At 36.2% G+C, this 20,241-nt stretch overlaps 1 pseudogene; it reads left to right on the forward strand.

The window, feature by feature from the left end:
• Positions 1-997: 997 nt before the first annotated feature.
• The window catches only part of LOC149151655 (putative glycosyltransferase At5g25310 pseudogene), a 30,568-nt pseudogene continuing 11,324 nt past the window's right edge, over positions 998-20,241 (forward strand).

A 20,241-nucleotide genomic window follows, 5' to 3' on the forward strand; every position in this document is an offset into this window, starting at 1 on the left:
TAAGTCGTCACTAGACCCAATCAACCTAACAGAGGGAGATTTGAATGACATTGGAGATACGGGGCAAGATGTCACCGTGAAGGTACTACAACAATTTCAGTAGCAATAGCAGCAACTATTGGGAACCATACAAACCGGTCCACATGAGTTGTAGATCCGTGCATCACAAACCAGCGGGGCCTCCACCAGCCTCACCATTAGTACTTTAGAAGTCGCTACAAAGCTACATGAGAAGGACTCCCGAGCGATAGTGCTACCGGAAGGAGAACTGACCACATAAAACAAAGCTGACAAGCCCACTGTTAGCACCCTCAAGGGGTTGGGGTTGAACTTGGCAATGCTTCCTGGCGAGGCGCTCCATCTATTGTAGGATGGGGTGATCACAGAGCTGAGGGCCCACGAACAGCACGCTTTGCAGGTGATTAGTGAGCGGAAGATCAATAATGTGCAACTGGCCCTACAACGAGACTCTACCATCGCCACTGTGAATGATGTAACTGACCAAAACAAGCGCATAGTTCAGGTTGTGGAGGAAGCATGTTGAATGGTCCCAAAGTTGATCATTCCTGAGGGAGAACTAGTAGAGGTGTGTGTTCACAAACTTGCTACAGGGGTGCGCGATGCTCGCACAGAGTTTGCTAAGGTTTAGTTGGAGCTAAACATCCAGATTACAGAGTTGGAGTTGAAGGCCCAACCTTCAACTCTGCCAGAAGTAAAGGAGCAGCGCACAACTGTTGTTATAGAGGCGATAGTAGTAGTAGAAAATTCAGTAGGAGACTGCACAAGACTGTTTTAACAATCATTCGAGGTCCTGACTAATCTACAGGAAGATCCAAATGTATAGCGGCTAGAGATAGAGGCATGAGAACTATAGCAGCGCTATGATGAGGTAAAAGGAATAGTGCACACCATCGCCCTCACAGAGAGACTTGCGAAGCTGTAGGAGGCCAAAACACTGAAGGAACAAGTAGATGCAGTGCAACACAAAGGGGCAGTGATGAAGGCGCGCTTGAAGCCTCGGTTTGATGAAGCTTATTCAGTCATGGCCTCCATTGAGGGCAAGCTTGCTAATCTACAAGTGACTCAGCAGAAGCTTCAGGCTAATAGTTTAGGACTAGTGACAGAGCAGTTGGTTGAAGAAGTGAAGCAGGCAGCTGCGCAGTGCACAGCCAAGGTTGCCGTCATATAGGTTGAACTGGGAGGTCTTCACATCAAGACCTTCGCACCCGCAAAGTGACTCGAGGGGGAGTCACCATGTTTGTATTGGGGTCTTGTTGGGAATAGGTTCCCCCAAGAGCAGTTTTGGGGCTAAAAGCCCATGTTTTGGGACAATTTTGTAATAAAGTTCTAAAGTCCCTACATTTTGTGGTTGTAGAGTGCGAAGGTGTCAATTGTCATAAAGGGTTGTCTGCCCCTATTTTGTAAATTGTCAAGTCGGCTGTAAAGATCTACCCATTGTCCACGTACCATGGGCTATTATAAAAAAGAGGTTAGGATAAGTAAGCTCTAGGTAGTTAGAATGAATTGATCTTTTGGAGTTTTTGGTAGAGAGTTCTAAGTGTTCTCGGGTCTTATCGTAGGTAGAGGCTCTGCAGCTGAGTGTGCAGAGGCCTAGGGTGGAAGTCTGCAGCTGAGTGCATGGACCCCTGCAGTTGTGTGCATAGGGAGGATAGATTCTGTATTAAACTAGAAGACATCAATAAAGAGAAGTATTCTACAATTAATGTGTATTTAGTCTCTATTAATGCATCTAAGTATATTGCGATCTTGGTTTATTTTACACTATTTATTTGATGCTTGAATGTATGTGATTATATATGTTAATTAAATGCAAGAAACAATATCAGTTTACGTGACGCTAAATGTAATTGATTGGTAAGATAAATAAACACTTGAGATAACTTTGGAACCTATACAATACATTATCATAGCAGTGCGAAAGTACTTGGACCACTGGTTAGGGCTGCACAAAGGTCAATCGTACACATTCGCAAAGGTACTGAAGGATGTGTTGAAAGGTAGAATGATAAGCCCTAAAGGTCACCTACACGAAGGTAGGAGCAGGAGGTATAAACCAACATCACAACCATGTCAGGGTGCAGAAACTTGGTTCCAGCATCCCCCCATACTGCTTCGGGTGAGACTTCAGTCCACGCTTCATGGGTTGATGCCGAAAGGCTCAGTAGTGTAGGGATTTGTTTGGCTGACTAATGTTGAACCTGGGTTAGGGCTCATGAAGCCAACAAGGATAAAAGGTAGAATGATAAGCTCTAAAGCTTAGCCACCTACACGAAGGCAGGAGTAGGAGGTATAAACCGACATTACAACCATCTTAGGGTGCAGAAACTTGGTTCCAGTATCCCCCCATACTGCTTTGGGTGAGACTTTGGTCTGCGCTCCGCAGGCTGATGCCAAAAGGGCCAATAGTGTAGGGATTTGTTTGGCTGACTAACGTTGAACCTGGGTTAGGGCCCATGAAGCCAACACTATGTTTATGAGGAAAATGATATCTTTTCTAATCCTTTAACTCATTTTTGTTTCTTCTTTTATTGTTTATGGGGTCATTTCCCTACATATCCATAAATTCATTTTTTACTTTACTTGCATTATTGCTAGATCCTTTCCATAGCTTCATTTTATACTTTTCTTTCATTGTTGCTAGATCGTTTAAGCACATTTACATATATTTCAAGCTTTTCTTTTCATCTATTTTCTAATGTATTCGAGCTTAATCCTCCCTCAATAGTTTCTTGATAATCGAGGCCTCTTTTAATAAAAGGATATCTATGGAAACTAAGAATATCATCTAAATTTTAGTACTCTTTCCAAACTAGTTGATCATTGGATTTTTCTACATCCTTTCTTAAGGAAATAATCTCAGCTTCTATTTTCTCACAATGTCCTTCTTTTTCTATGAGATAGGTTAGAAACATTTCTTCTCTTCTCTTTTCCTCTTCTAGTTGGAACTTCAAGAGATATATCATTTATTCATCAAGATTATGGTTCTTTTATTTCTCATATTTCTACAACGTCTCCTTCTACTTTTTTTTCTCATCTCTAAGTCTCTTTATTTATTCTAAGGCAATTGCTAGTTTTCCTGCAAGTTCTACCTCACCTTCAACTTCTTCCTCTAAATATTAATATTTATTTTAATGATCATTGGATTGAGCATTGATGGGTGGGTGATATCCTTTATCATCGGTTCCTTCATATTTTGTAAATGGATATGTAGATGCAAAGTGACCTACTTTATCCTAATTACAACAAAATCATAACTCACATTCGCCTTTGCTAGATCCTCCTGAGATGGATTACAGCTCTTTTGAATATGATGCATCACTCGAACAATCGTAGGATTTGATATTTTTTGTCTTCTTTGAATCTTTTATAACTTATTCCTTATGAAATGACTTTTCTTTTCTCATTTTGTATGTAGTATCCATCTTGATATTCTCCTTATCTCTCATTTCTTCAATTTCACCTCCTTCATATGTTTTTTTGGATCTTATCTCATATTTTTTTTTTTTTACAATGCACCACCTTTTCAAACTCAGATTCTAATAGACCATTAAAAATGACATTCATGGATTTCTCATTATTTTCATATGATTTCCTTCCATTTTGATCTATTGAAATATTTTCTAGAGGTCCATAACCATTTACTACATACATCCAAATGACAGGTCAAAGATTTTATTTGGACCTTCCACATAGTATAATTTGTTCCATCAAAGAGTTGGGCTCTATTTGAGAAAGTTCTATCCTAGCTACCAACCTTTTTCCCTTTGAGATCTACCTTCTAATGGTTAGATTTGTTTTGAAGGAACCCGCTCTGATATAAATGATTGTATTTACAATTAAAATGATTGGGGGTGAATCATAATATAAATTTGTACTTATTTGAACCAATCAAACATCATAAATCGTTAATCACATGATCAGACTATACAAAAAATGGTGTAGCTGGAAACCCATCAAGAATAAAGTCAAAAAATTTCTTTTAGTTAATTGATCTTTGTAGGAACCAGCCTATAGGAGACACCAATACCCTCAACTTTGTAGGCAACAGCCTACAATAGATACCAATTCCCTCAAATTTGCACAAAACAAATTACTAAAGACACCAATCCCCTCTTATTTGCAAGAACCAACCTAATGACGACACCAATCCATGTTACTTTGTAGGCATCGGCCTATAGAAGACATTGATCCCATCATATTTGTAAGCATTAAACTACTATAGACACCAATACCCACTGATCTATGATCCACAATTTAATATCCTCTATTCATCTCTACTCTTCTTCAATTCTTTGTAGCTACTTCATTATAAATAGATTTCCACTTCTTCAATTCTTTGTAGCCACCTCATTAGCATCAACTTTGCACCATGCGCTACACTTTCTTCAATGTACATATCCCTTTCTATTGCTCAAATAAATTTCTACTGGTCACACTACTTATATATCTTAGTTAATGGACTCACATAATCGAGGAAATACTTTATTTACATATCCACGTGTTATGTCCATGGATCCTGTATTAACCATTGACAACACACTAACTTCTCTTGTGCTTATACTCATTGTTGTGCACCTCTTATCTCTCAAGCTTCTCTAGGCCTTTTCAATTTATGGATGCTTCCTTGATCCCCAATTTAACTAACTTTTGACTTTTTTCAATACATCCCAAATTTACGCCACCTCTAGCACTTATGAAAATATTTTATTATTATTTTAAAGAGCCCTTTAGTATAACCATTGCACATGACCACACACATTTTCTTTGGAGGATGTGAAATCCTAAAACTTGTTATTTACATTTGAATATCAATTTACCACCACCACCAAGATGGTATGGACCATACCTAAACTTTAAACTTTACTAATAACTCAATAAATACCCAAAAAAACCTTTAACACTATAAACCCTTGAAAAACCAAGTTCCTATAAACCTTTTAATAAGAACCTTTTTTGTTAGGATATGGAACTTTTTCCTTCACCTGATATCATCATTCAGTGGATACTAGGCTATTTGATAACTGGGAGAAAACTCCCATGGATATACCTTTCAGTACCTAACGGTTAAGTCAACAAGTGCCTAGACCATTTATTTTGACCAAGCACTTCCCATATCAACTCGTCGAGCCATAGAGACTTTTCAAAGACTTCCTTGAAGAACATTACCCCAAGATTTTAGGAGCTTGGAGACACTAAGCCCTCATGTGCTACACATAAGTTCCCTATGACCAGGACCTACAATTTTGGGCCATACATTATCAATTAATTAGGAGAGTTTTTGTAATAAACCACCCTAATATTTTGTGGCTTCGAGGGCCACTTAGATTACCACCTCGTTCTCCCAACAACCAATCTTAGTTTGAAGAGTGGTGATTTTTTATGAGTTCTATGTTATGTGAAACTGCAAACACATGCCACATGTCACTTATTTTTACACAATTAGCCATCCATGTTATGCAACCAGCTCACAAAATAGAAGAAAATATAGATGAATGCCTTCCCAATCAGCCTCTTCGAGGGGGAAACCTCCTTTACATTACACAAATGAAAAATTCTTGGATGATACAAATGACAAAACCTCCTTTCTATATATAGGAGTCTAAGGGGTCATAATATAACCAAATCCGACCTAGCAATAATAATATAAGGGCACAAAAATAATAATAGTGGGCTTCTATGGGGCACAATAATAACAATATGGGGATAATAGAGGCACAACAATAACTATAAGGGATACAATGACAATTGTAATGGGGGAATCACTAATATTATAGGGGCCTAACAATCCAAAATGCTAAATTTAGGCATCGCGTGTCCTCCACCTAGTAGTGCCATGTCAACTCTAATAACCATCCTCCACTTAACATGTCATACCACTTCTTTGTTGCTAGTCTAACTTGCATCTCTCAAGCATTTGGATGTGGGCTATCATGAAAGATTATGAACTTTTGAAAACCTGATGTTTCAAAAGTCCAATGGCTCTTAGTCCTTATTTACTATAACTGAGCTCCTCCATGACAACGAACATGACCAAAAGCTCCCATATTGGATATCGGAAAAGTTCGTTAACTTTTGAAAAATAAATTTTCCAAGGGCCTGAGGGCTCTTAGAAAGATTCAAGAATTTTTATCAGGAGTCTCACGCATGTAGACTCAGTTGAGCATTGTATTTTCTCAAGAAAGAACCCCATGCTTGGTACACCAGGATTGATAACTATCTCACTCGTTTGGGCTTCACCTAGTAGAAAGTACATTTTTTATTATTGTATTATATGTTGATGACTTGATTTTAACTCATGATGATTAGATCTGGCAAGGAGGACCTTGCAAGAGAATTTTAAATGAAGGACATGGGTCTGATGTACTACTTCTTCGGATTGGAAGTATGGAAAGGTGATAGGGAATTGTTTGCCTCTCAGGGAAAGTATACCAATGATATACGTCATAGGTTTTGCATGGACAATTGCAAACCCATTGAGACACCTCTAATGACCAAATGGAGGAAAGAGGATGCCACTTCGGTGAGAAAGTGGATGCTACTGTTTACTGACAGTTGATGGGTTCACTAATGTATCTTGTGAACACACGACCAGATATGTGTTATGCAGTCAACCAACTGGGCCAATTTATGGTTATACCAATGAAATTATTTTGGAGGGAAGCTAAGCATATTCTACGGTACTTCAGAGGCACTACCTACTTTGGACTATGGTACAAATGGACAGAGGGGGTGAAGCTATTTGGCTTCACAATTGTAGATTGGGCATGGAGTCTGTTATCACTAAACAAATTTCAAAGAAAAGGGGTAAGGTGAGGAAGAATTGGTCTTGGTCACTTTCATGTTCCTTTCATGCATAAGAAGCACTTGGCAAGCTCAGGGTCAGCATAGATCAAAGTTCTCCATTTCAATTCAATCAAGGCAGTTAGCACTCAAGAAGAAGAATGTAGCTTTGAGGAAGTCAAAAGGAAATTGATGTCTATCAACCTTGAGATTTCCCAATTCAAGGAAAGGGCAAGGAAACATGCAATTGAAAAGGCAAAATTGAAGATCTAAAAACACAGCTAAGCCAGTGGGAAAGGTTTCCTTAACTAAGGAAAGTCACGTAGCAAGTAAGGTTAAGTCCTCAAATTTTGATGATTTGCCTTGTTGAATTTTTCCTTGAAAAATGATGCCTCTGCATTTAGTTTTGAACAACTTTAGAACAGATGAAAGGGACATTCCAAGATAAAGAAACTCAAGACAGTTGAATTTTAGCATTAAGCTGTGTTTTTGAAATTACACAGCAGTTTCGCAGCGCGCTGCGAAACCCCTGTAGCAGCCTGTTTCAGCAGAAAAAACTTTGTTTTCTGCGTTTACTAGTAAATTTCCAAAAGGGGTTCTGAGCAGCTGAAAACTTCATTTTGAAAACTGAAAGAGGTTTTTATTCCTAACATACCAAACTACAAAAACCTCTTTCCGTTTCTTCAAATTCGTTCTGAGGTGGGAGGAATTTATGGTTAAACTTGCGCTATGAAACTGCTGAAAGTCAAGCTTTGTCTACTGGTTTTAGCAGTCTTTTTCAAAATCAGTTTTTGGTTACAGGAAGACGTATTTTGGAATTATGAGGGAGGTTTATCTTCATAAAATGTCCAGCTACAATAACCTATCTCACTTTATTCATAAGTGTTTTCAGTTGGGATATACTAAGCTTTCCTTGAGACCCTAATTTCAGAAAACGGATTTTTCCTGTTTGCCACGTGTTTTTCAAGGATAGTTTCTGGACAGCTGGAGAAATGTTTTCAAAAACCAGGAGAGGTTTTTGTTCTGGACAAAATGGGCTACACAAACCTCCTTCAGTTTCGTAAAATGTGTCATGGATGAAGAGATAAAGGCTCTGCAACTTTCAAGGATCTAAACCTAAAAACAGGGAAACATGTTCCCTAATTTCTAGGGTTTGTCATCAGCAGTTGGGTGACCACGTGGGAGGCTTCATCAAATTCGACTCCTTGAGGTTGCAAGTTGTCAAATAATGCTTTAAATGCTTAGATAAGGTTGTTGAATCATGATAAGGAGTTACACTCCTAGTTGTATTAGGTCTCTAGGACTGCTAGTTAGGTGTCATTTGCATTTAATAGTTAGTTTTGAGTATCAATAGGTGTCATAGTAGGATGAATTCGAATTTCCCTCATGCTGGAGGAGGAATCTAAGTTGTGTAAAGAGATCTATATATAGCAGAAGAGCTGATGTACAAAGGGTTGGAAATCTTTATGGAAAAACTTGTATTTGGCATATGTATGACTCATTTTCAATAATAGATGCTTGACTTTGCTTCTCAAGATTCATGAAGGGTTTTTCATGTTCAGAATATGTGATGTTGTCCTTTTTCTTAATTCTTACAGTGGTATGGATTTATAATCACTCAGAATTCACTGAATGTGCTCTGACTTCCTGTATACATGCATAAACTGTGTGTCCCATATGAGTTTATGTTCTGAATATTTAAACGTTGAATGCCCTGACTTCCATGTAAGGTTGAGTTCATTGTTATATTGAGGTGTTTTTGACTCCATAAGCCCAATGGATAGTTTTGTTTAATGTGTTTCCACCATTCATATTTTTCATACTTGTTTCATAGAGTTAGCCATCTAATCTTTATCAAAATCATTAACCTTTGAGAGAGCCCTCTCAGGTTGAGGAGGCTAAGCCTCAGCCAAAAGTTGGTTTGAAATAGTTACTTGAAGTCTTCCTGGTCTGCAGCCTTCCAGGGCCTAATTTTGAGATAACATTTTGGTGCGTCTGCCGGGAGCCTGAAGATTATTCATTCCTGAAATCATGATGCTGAACTTCTGAAGGTAGCAGGAGCTCAGAAGGTTTTTGAGGCTGCAAAACTACCTTGGCGACTCCACACATCAAATAACAAATTAGAAGGTGACTCCACTGCTAGAAGATTAGTAGCTTGATGAAGTTACAAGATGAGTTCCACTGCAAGAATGAATGCCAGGTATGCTCCTATGAATCGGTCTCATATCCCTGGTTTTCCAAATCCTATGCCAAAGGTTGATTGGTTAGAGGATCTTCCAATATTCAAAGATGAAAAGAAAGATGATGCTGCCCTTCATTTGGTTAGGTTTCATATGCATGTACGCAATCTTAAGGTTCACTTTCCTGAGGATTGTCTCATGAGGATGTTTATGACCACTTTAGAAGGAAAAGCATGGTCTTGGTATAAAAATTTGGAAAATGGTTCAATATATTCGCTTGCTAGTTTTCATGATGAATTCTATGAGATGTATAAAGAATGTTATCCTTCCTTATTGCTGCTAAAAGATTGCTGTAGACATTCTTTAAGTCTTATTCAATACTTGGAGGATTGTTATGATGATGATGAATTTATGGATGAAGAAATTTTAGAAGCTCTTCATAACAATGCATTTCAGCACCAAGAAGAAAGTATAACATCCTATGAAAAGCAGCATGAAGATCAGCAGGGGTTTATTTGTGAAAACCATGTTCAATCCCCTGATATGAATGAGAAGATGCAGCAAACTTGCCAGGCTTCAGATCATTATGAGTATGAAATTGATTGCAAACAGCAAGAAGAAGTACTGGAAGATAGCTTTTACGACCCTCAGGCAGAGGAAAAGGTTGGTTTTTTATGTCAAACTTCTCAGCAGCTTACAGCAATAAATGATCATAAGAAAGAGGAAAATTACATTGTTTGTAGGCAGCATTTAGAAAAGCAGTTCGATAGCATATCGAAAGAATCTTGTGTGGTTGAGAATCAGTTGTCTAAAGATGTAGAATGTTATGATGATCATCAACATAACTATGTATTCTTTGACCCTATAAGTGAATATATGGACAAGCTTTGCACTCCGGTCTTTCATTTTCATTTGCATTATGAAGATCAAGTATATTATGGGTTGATTTGGTCATCTCACTACCATGGTTATTTTGAGGTTGAATGCAGTCAAGAGCCTCCAATATCAGAGAAGACAATTGATTGGCTTTATTGGAAATATCATATTGCTTGAGCTACAAGTGGAGGTTGCAGCTGATAGGGTAGGTAGATAGGAAAATGCAAATAAGCTCAAGGTTGACTGAGCATTTTTTTAGTAGATGTAGATTTCTTTTTCCTACAGTGATCATCAAGCTTAAGCCCGAGGTAAAGGCCCAAGAAACTTAAAGGAGATGTTTTTCAAATAAATTTTGTTTATCATAAAAGGATAAGGCACTGGAACTGCAGGTTCTTAGTGTACCACAAGGACACACTATCCCAAGTGGAGCGACTGTTATCACTAAACAAATTTCAAAGAAAAGGGGTAAGGTGAGGAAGAATTGGTCTTGGTCACTTTCATGTTCCTTTCATGCATAAGAAGCACTTGGCAAGCTCAGGGTCAACATAGATCAAAGTTCTCCATTTCAATTCAAGCAAGGCAGTTAGCACTCAAGAAGAAGAATGTAGCTTTGAGGAAGTCAAAAGGAAATTGATGTCTACCAACCTCGAGATTTCCCAATTCAAGGAAAGGGCAAGGAAACATGCAATTGAAAAGGCAAAATTAAAGATCTAAAAACACAGCTAAGCCAGTGGGAAAGGTTTCCTTAACTAAGGAAAGTCACGTAGCAAGTAAGGTTAAGTCCTCAAATTTTGATGATTTGCCTTGTTGAATTTTTCCTTGAAAAATGATGCCTCTGCATTTAGTTTTGAACAACTTTAGAACAGATGAAAGGGACATTCCAAGATAAAGAAACTCAAGACAGTTGAATTTTGGCATTAAGCTGTGTTTTTGAAATTACACAGCAGTTTCGCAGCGCGCTGCGAAACCCCTGTAGCAGCCTGTTTCAGCAGAAAAAACTTTGTTTTCTGTGTTTACTAGTAAATTTCCAAAAGGGGTTCTGAGCAGCTGAAAGCTTAATTTTGAAAACTGAAAGCGGCTTTTATTCCTAACATACCAAACTACAAAAACCTCTTTCAGTTTCTTCAAATTCGTTCTGAGGTGGGAGGAATTTATGGTTAAACTTGCGCTACGAAACTGCTGAAAGTCAAGCTTTGTCTACTGGTTTTAGCAGTCTTTTTCAAAATCAGTTTTTGGTTACAGAAAGACGTATTTTGGAATTCTCAGGGAGGTTTCTCTTCATAAAATGTCCAGCTACAATAACCTATCTCACTTTATTCATAAGTGTTTTCAGTTGGGATATACTAAGCTTTCATTGAGACCCTAATTTCAGAAAACGAATTTTTCCTGTTTGCCACGTGTTTTTCAAGGACAGTTTCTGGACAGCTGGAGAAATGTTTTCAAAAACCAGGAGAGGTTTTTGTTCTGGACACAATGGGCTACAAAAAACTCCTTCGGTTTCGTAAAATGTGTCATGGATGAAGAGATAAAGGCTCTGCAACTTTCAAGGATCTAAACCTAAAAACAGGGAAACATGTTCCCTAATTTCTAGGGTTTGTCATCAGCAGTTGGGTGACCACGTGGGAGGCTTCATCAAATTCGACTCCTTGAGGTTGCAAGTTGTCAAATAATGCTTTAAATGCTTAGATAAGGTTGTTGAATCATGATAAGGAGTTACACTCCTAGTTGTATTAGGTCTCTAGGACTGCTAGTTAGGTGTCATTTGCATTTAATAGTTAGTTTTGAGTATCAATAGGTGTCATAGTAGGATGAATTCGAATTTCCCTCATGCTAGAGGAGGAATCTAAGTTGTGTAAAGAGCTCTATATATAGCAGAAGAGCTGATGTACAAAGGGTTGGAAATCTTTATGGAAAAACTTGTATTTGGCATATGTATGACTCATTTTCAATAATAGATACTTGACTTTTCTTCTCAGGATTCATGAAGGGTTTTTCATGTTCAGAATATGTGATGTTGTCCTTTTTCTTAATTCTTACAGTGGTATGGATTTATAATCACTCAGAATTCACTGAATGTGCTCTGACTTCCTGTATACATGCATAAACTGTGTGTCCCATATGAGTTTATGTTCTGAATATTTAAACGCTGAATGCCCTGACTTCCATGTAAGGTTGAGTTCATTGTTATATTGAGGTGTTGTTGACTCCATAAGCCGAATGGATAGTTTTGTTTAATGTGTTTCCACCATTCATATTTTTCATACTTGTTTCATAGAGTTAGCCATCTAATCTTTATCAAAATCATTAACCTTTGAGAGAGCCCTCTCAGGTTGAGGAGGCTAAGCCTCAGCCAAAAGTTGGTTTGAAATAGTTACTTGAAGTCTTCCTGGTCTGCAGCCTTCCAGGGCCTGATTTTGAGATAACAGAGTCCATTAGACTGAAAGAGTGCATCACATGGAATTTTCAATGTTGGGTCCACAACGATTTCTTAGTATAACAAGAAGTAAAGATCTGTGGCACTCAGCTTGGCAGAAGTAGAATGCATGGTTGCTAGTCAAGCAACATGTGAGGTGATCTGGATGAGAAAGATACTTGTTGGATTGTTTGGTCAGATGATGGATCCAACTGTGATCTACTGTGATAATCAAAGTTGCATCAAACTCTCTGAAAATCCTATTTTTCACGATCGATCCAAGCATATAGATATCTGGTATCACCATTTATGGGACTGTGTGCAGAGGCAAATAATGTTGTTGCAATACATTTTGACAAAGGAACAAGATGCCCATATTTTGACAAACGCCTTGTCAAGAGGGAAGTTCGTGGTTCATAGGTGCAGGATAGGCATGGTTGATAATCCCTTTCTTGCTTAGAGGGAGTGTTGAAAAATGCAGTAAGAAATTCCCAATTCGATTTTTCCTTGATTAAATTGAGAAAATTTCAATTTCCACATAATCAAGAAACTTGGATAATTTTAACTTGTGTGACATGGCTTGTGTCACCCAGTTTACTCCGTAAATTTGAGTTGGAGGAGTTAGAGTTCCATTCTTCATGTGTGATTGCCAATTTGTAGCAATCAAGGTTAGTTATGTCAAGTTTTTTTCTGTTAAACTAGTTCCAACTTTTGGAGAAACTAGTGGAAGGTCAGTTAAGCAATGGGACTTTAGTCAAACTAATTGATCATCGAGCTAACTGATCAATCAACCCAAAACAACTAGAGCATGTAGGGAATTTGAGTTACCCAGTTGAGGTGGAGATTCCAAGGAAGTGTAACATTTGTTGTAGACTAGTCTTGAGTGTACACAACATGCATATAGTCAGCCTCAAGGAACAATGCAAGGAAATAGGAGCTTAAGTTGAGGAAAATTTTTACTAAGCCTAGGTCAGAGGCATCCAGTGAGCAGAGAGATATGTTGTGCACTTGCAGGGTGAGCTCAGTTGAGCAAAGAAATTGTAATATATCTCGATTTCATTCGATTAATGCAAGAGGCAATTCAGGTTTTTAGTACATTACTTTCCCTAGATAAAAATACTTGTTGTGTGTGTGTGCTATTCCTTCTTAAATGTCTAAATTTTTTGTTCTAAATTGTGAATTAATGTCTACAGAGTAGTAGTGTAGATCCATGTCCTGTGATTTTGAGTAAAACATCATGAGTAGTTGCAAATCTACAACCTGATTTGTACACTTTGCCTATGAAACTTCCTTGTATCTGGAATCCACTTGAAGTTGTTGCCTCTAATATCAGAATCTGAAAAGTAAGCATGACCTCTAAATTCTTTAGCCTCGAATTGAAGAATTTATTTTCGTACCTCCAAGGGCGTTGAGTTGAAATAATTTGTAATTGATTCCCAACCCAATAACCTCCTGTGCCACGAGGAAGAGGACCGCAAGGAACCTCCTCTTTGGACTTGAAGCACATAACCTTGGTGCCATAGTAATGATACACCTACAAAACAAATAACTATGACCTATGGTTGAAGGACTCACTAGAGAGGACCCATAGACGAGACAACACCATGAGTGACGAAGGTAGTATAGGAAATGTGAGGACATCATAATGACTTTGAATTTCAAATTGTTGCAAATGTCAAAGATCCCTTTAAAACGACATGGAAAAGATATCTTGGTACTAGACTCCACAAACCAAAACTAGACGACGAAAGGAGATCCCTAAGAGTCCAAGTTTTCAAAGCTACAAAGAAAAACACTCCAACAAGTTCAAAAGAATGCCCGTACCCATAATTATGGAGAAAAAAGACAAGAAAAAAACATTAACCTAGAAGAGAATTAAAAACTGAAGTATAAAAGAAGAAACTACCGAAATAACTACCTGCTAGCTAGTAGTATAACAATCGACAACTAATATAGGAAAAGTGGAGAACCAACCTTGCACCACAATGAAAAACAACCTAATTAATAATTACCCATGACTGAAAATAAGAAAACGCTTTGAGGAGAGAAAAACATGACTAAACTTTGCATACACCTTGCTAAAATGTGAGCACGATAACTTACTCAAATACCCAACGAGCTCCCATTAGGAATGGAGCCCACCGAAAACCAGACTGTGAAAGAGGAAGGGAGAAAGCAGTTAGCATTACTTGGCAAATTCCAGAGAGCGTATCTATAAACCAGCCCCTCTTGCACCCTAAGACCTTTGCTATGCACATATATGGCAATCCAAGCATGAAAGAAAGAACGTATGAGTCCATTGCTAGCCACATGCAGAGAATGGAGCCGGAGGGTTTCCTTGACAGACTCTGAGTCATAATTTGCTCATTAATGAGCTTACCTTGGTTGTTAGGCGGGAGAGCGAAGATAACTAATCCGCCATGTCAATCTCCGATACTCAGGGATATTATTTGAGTAAAATAATTATGTATACATTTCATATAATTTTCACGAGTCGACTAAGTTGAGACTGGTTAATATTAGTTTTCGAATTATGCATAGATTTCAATAATTTTTCTCTAATATTAATTAAAATATTAGTTCACTTAATATTTTAATCACAAAGAGGCTTCAAACCTTTTTCGAAGAATGTGGGCCGGCATGAAAGCTTGTCGCCTTTCTTGATGCTATAAAGTCCGCATGTAGCAAATATTAGTTAAGTTTACGTATCGTAATAGGGCATAGACTTCAAATTATTTTCACACTATTTTATTAATGATAGAACGTGAGACGCGATAAAAGCGTGTCCCATTTCTCAATGCTATGAATTAAATATATTAGTCAACTTACATATTTTGATCACCTATGGGCTTCAATTTTTTTCTCCCTATTTTATGTGATGAAACACGATAGCGATGCTATATGAGTTCGATATTCAGCTGTCTACGTTCATTTATGTATTATAATTTTGTATAGACTTCGGAATGGGGAAACGTGATAATGGGAAAAAAACGTGTTGCGTTTTTCAATGCTATAAAGCCAATAATATTGGTTAGCAATGTATGGTTAATTTACTTCATTTTGAAGTTGATGCGTTTCCTATTTACTATGCGGAACCTGAAGAAGCGGTGAGCAATAAATCGTCAAATAACAAAGTCTTAATAGCAGACTATTTTACGCGCATAGTTTTAAGGTTGTCGCTTGATTTGGATTTTTATATTGTTGTTCGAATGGTTTGCCATAATCCATGCAGAATACCCTGGAGATCGCAATTTCTCGTTATATTATATCCTCTGGAGTTGTTCAGGATTTCACTTTTTGATATCGTCAGCTCTTAAAATAATCATTAATGTACTCCCACGCAGCTTTCAACCAGTTATGGGCCTCTTGCATTTCGCCAACCATATAACATCAACATGGTTCCTTCTCTGTCTCATAGTGCATCATGGCAATAAGATAGTAATGCCATTTTAAAAATCGGATGTAACATAGAGTTACTTACCCTCCAAGATCTCTTACCATTCTCAAACTCTCTGCAACCATCCCATCTAATTCAGTCAACATAACTAAGTCATTTTTTAATTATTTTTATCAAGGTCACATAAAGATAACAATTTACGATTTTAAACTTCGTGAATTTAGCATAGGGTTTTAGAATCCAAAGTTCCCTTGCGATCCTCAAGGCTCAGGCCCTTTACAACCATCCTATCTAATTCAGCGACCCCACAACAACATCACAATGGTACTTCTTAATTATTAACTAAGCTAAACAAGGAAATATATCCTCATTTATAAGTTATAAAAATTAAGATAACAAGTATATATAAAAGTAAAATCACAATATAGTCATAGTAAAATAAACATTATAGAATGATGATTAACACAATCATTTATATTTCTCAATAAACCTGTACTTTTTAAAAGCTGTAACACAATTCTATTTCCAATATTTCTATAAAGAAATGATGCCCTATGGCCACAGCACAAATTTATTGTAATTATGAAAGATAAAATTTGATTTTAAATTATGGAGAAGGTATTAAATTTTAGTACTGGTTTTTAAAATTGTTATTTTTATTTTTATTTTATATATATATATATATATATATATATATCATTAAATTAAATTAAAGTTAATTGCAGAATCTAAAAGTTGTATTTCAAAATTTAAAAGTTGTATTTTTTTAATATTTTATTTGTTATAATATTTAATAAAAGAAAATATTAATATGAAGTTTTAAATGAAGTTTGATAATGTTTTTTATTTTAATTCATGAAGTTATGTTCTGCTATTTAAATCTATTCATATTTATTAGGTATTGAGATTTGAAGTTAAGTCTTATCAATTTTTCACCATTGAAATTATAATGGTTAAGTATTTAATAATAACATAGGTGTGAGCGTTAATCCACTTTATGTCTGTATTAAGAGTATAATGAAGCCCCATAAATTAAAACACTACCTCTAAGTGCCATTGTGGAGACTCTAGAGTCAAACATCCTCATCACAAACCTTCATAATGCAAAATTCATCATTTCTTAGCAATGGATCCATTTTTTTTTAATCTCAAAAACATTTAAACAGCTCTAATATATCTATATAAACCAGAATGACATGATTAGTACAATTTATTTTTCAGATATCTACACATTCAACATTACTTCAAAGTGATTTGATAACTTCAAAAATAATCTTCACAAATATCTTTTCAAAAACAAAAAAAAACCATAAAATTATAAATTTCAAATTTAAAGTATGTAATATAATAATGCAAAACCACATAATTTTCTTTTATAATAATTTTCGAACTTTTTTATTATATGTCTTTTTGAAAAAATAATGATAATTTAATTTAATACCATAACCTTTATTATATGTATTTTTGGAAAGATAATGATAATTTAATTTAATATCATAACCTTGATATATTATGGTTTATAAAAGATATGGTTATGCATACTGAATACTTAGTTACATTAATTTGTAAATTAGTACCTGCTCGTCAAGAGATTGTATTGGTGTTTATAGCTCATTAGCAAATATCATACACTTTTTTTCAATGATTTATGAAGTGAACATTAATGATTTGGGTTGTGTTTAGTATCTATCGGCTCTCTAATTCATTGTAAAGAAATTAAAGATAAAAATCTATTATAAAGTTACACTCTCCCGTAAGTACGTGGTGACGTGGGTTGATACTTGTTTGCAACTAGTTCCATTCTACACATTCATGAATCCCGTGGCCACTCAATTTTAAAATCCGACAACGTTAGTTGGACGCTAAACATGTTCCGGAGGAAGAGAAGAGGTAATGAGTATGAAAAGAGGAAGGGAATACAAGAAATTTAGGCGTTTAGTAGCATTTAAGCTGGGAAAAATGTTATGAAGGCTGGCCATTATGGAAGGACAGCATGACGTCAGGCGGAATCTAATTCTCGGTCTTCTATTAATCGTAGCCGGTTTTTTGTTCCTTGATTCCTATCATGTCAATATGTTCATATCGTTTATTTCGCCACAATCGCACACGAATACTAATTATGGATTACCTTCACCTGCTTCCTCTGGATCACTACATGTCGAGTTGCACGATCATGAATCCCGGTCCCCAGCACCCTCACCCTCGGTCAAATAAAAATGTACAATACCATAAGCACAATTTTACAATATTTTTTAATTATGTTACATAATGGTACGATAGTTCTGAATGGTTTTTAAGAAATGGGAATACAATTGCATCGAATCTTACTGTGTGGACGTAATGGAAGCAGAAGAAGGGGAAGCGTAGCATTCCGAAGGTAGAAATCGGCCTGAGACACGCTCGGGCGGCCATAAGGAAAGCGATTTCACACAGTGAACAGAAACAGGAGCTGGGAAATTCCTATGATTCAACCTGCGACATCTACCCTATGCCAGCGACATCTACAGAAACAGGAGCTGGGAAATTCCTATGATCCTATGCAAACTAAGTACGCCTATTATTTTTATGTAGTTCATATTTCAGTTTTCTATTTTTTATTCTCAATTTGTTATTCTTTCTCATTTGTGCATGCACTCTATGTGATGTCACAAAGTGTTTTCTTTTATGTATGTAGGCAATTTGTAAAATCTTACCAAATAAAATGCAGAGAGAAAAATAAAATTTTCATTATGGTTGACTTCTAAAAATGTTTTCCAAATTGTTGTTTATTTTTGGATGAACATGATTTTTTCAGCAAGGATGCACTTCAACACAAAAGCTCAACAAAAAAAATCACCACATCCATCATTAATATTCTTATGTATTTTTCATTAACTATCTAAATTGAAAGTTAAAAGATCTTGATAAAATTATTAAAAAATCATGTAAAATTGAGTTATTTCATAACTTTATTGAAAAGTGCATTTCACTTGTATTATAAAACTAAATCACTTTAAAGTAATTTTAATAATTTCTATTTTAAGTTACCTCGTTGTAAAAGTGATTCCCACTTGTTTTTATAAAAGTGGTCTAGTTCAAAGAGTAATTTATTTGTGAAGTGAGTTATTGGGAAAGCTAATTAAGTAAAGAAATTCTTTATTTTTCAACAACATCCATCACCATGCCAGCCATCTTCTACCTACCATTTAACTTTTAATTATTTTTTTAATAACGGCATAATTATCACATCCAAAGTAAACAACCTATTTTTTCTATATATTTTCATTTAGATAGTCAATTTCATCTTTGTAATCCATATAATTTACATATTAAATATGGACAATGTAATTTTGATTACTACAACAGAGGACTTTTCATGGAAATATGATATGGAAGATGTACTCAGAATTTAAAAATTGTATTGGATTACCTTGAGACAAGAAAAAGAAAAATCCCCCACTGATGGTGAAAAGAAAAATGGTATAGGAATTATGAAGGATGTGGATTTATCATAGTTTTCATTTCTCTTAATTACTATATCATTTTCAAGGAATCGACTACAACGACGAGGCTTGGGAAAAGTTGGAAAATATATTTGGTTTAACTAATGTGATTAGATATCATCAACTTGAAAAGAATGTCATGAATTTAAGTCCTACTAATCTATCTTACATGTAATATTATTTATCTAAGTTAAAAAAACTTAGACATTTACTTAAATGTGTAGAAAGAACTGGTGGGGGCAACTCTGATGTGAAAATGGGTAGCTTGGGGTGTGGGTAATGGCAGGAAAGTCAAAATTGGGTTTGTAGCGAGAAACAACTTCTCCCTCTTGGATCCCTTGATCCAAGAATTTGGTTAACAAAACATTTTCTATCTCGTCAATGCTTAGGCACAACATCCACAAATAAGAGGACTAAATGGGTGGAAGTCAATTGCATCTTTGGAGCTTGAGGGTGAACTAGCAGTAAAACAGAATAGGTATGTGGATATGTTGGTTCGAAGCCATGTTTACATTAGGGATTTGGTCCCTAACCAAGTGTGTCAGTCCAAAAATCTTCATACAAGAAACTTCACTAACAAGCTTGGCTTAAAACTTAAATTTGTGGAATTTTTTAATGCAAACATGGTGTGGTAATGGAAAATTATATGTGGTGTGAGTGTTCTGTTAAAAGCCAAAACCACACCTTTGTTGACTCTTAGCAGAAAGATCCTCGCATGATATTCTCTAACAAAGCATGTGTGGTTTGGGATGAATAGATGCCCCTTGAGAAAATCTACTAAGGAATCCTACTTGCACTTATTTGTAAAATGCAATTACATTCTACATGTATGCAATATTCTATGGGAACAATTTACGCCCAAATATAGGTGGTATGATGCTTATGTAAGCAATTTTTTCAGGGCGTGGCTAGTTGACAAGTTTGTCAAGATTCTCACGAGGCTTCTTTGCTTACTAATTGCATGCATATGGTTGTCCAGAGACATAATTATTTTTTAGGTCTGTTTCATGCCTATGTGCTACAAAAGTATTTGGGTTGGTATTTGAATATAAATCTGATCCAAGACATTCCAAACAAAGAATCTCAATCTTT

This window comes from Pinus tabuliformis, chromosome 9, assembly GCF_031772625.1.
Source record: "Pinus tabuliformis cultivar Carrire ecotype Pingquan chromosome 9, CPIR1, whole genome shotgun sequence".
Lineage (NCBI taxonomy): Eukaryota > Viridiplantae > Streptophyta > Pinopsida > Pinales > Pinaceae > Pinus > Pinus tabuliformis.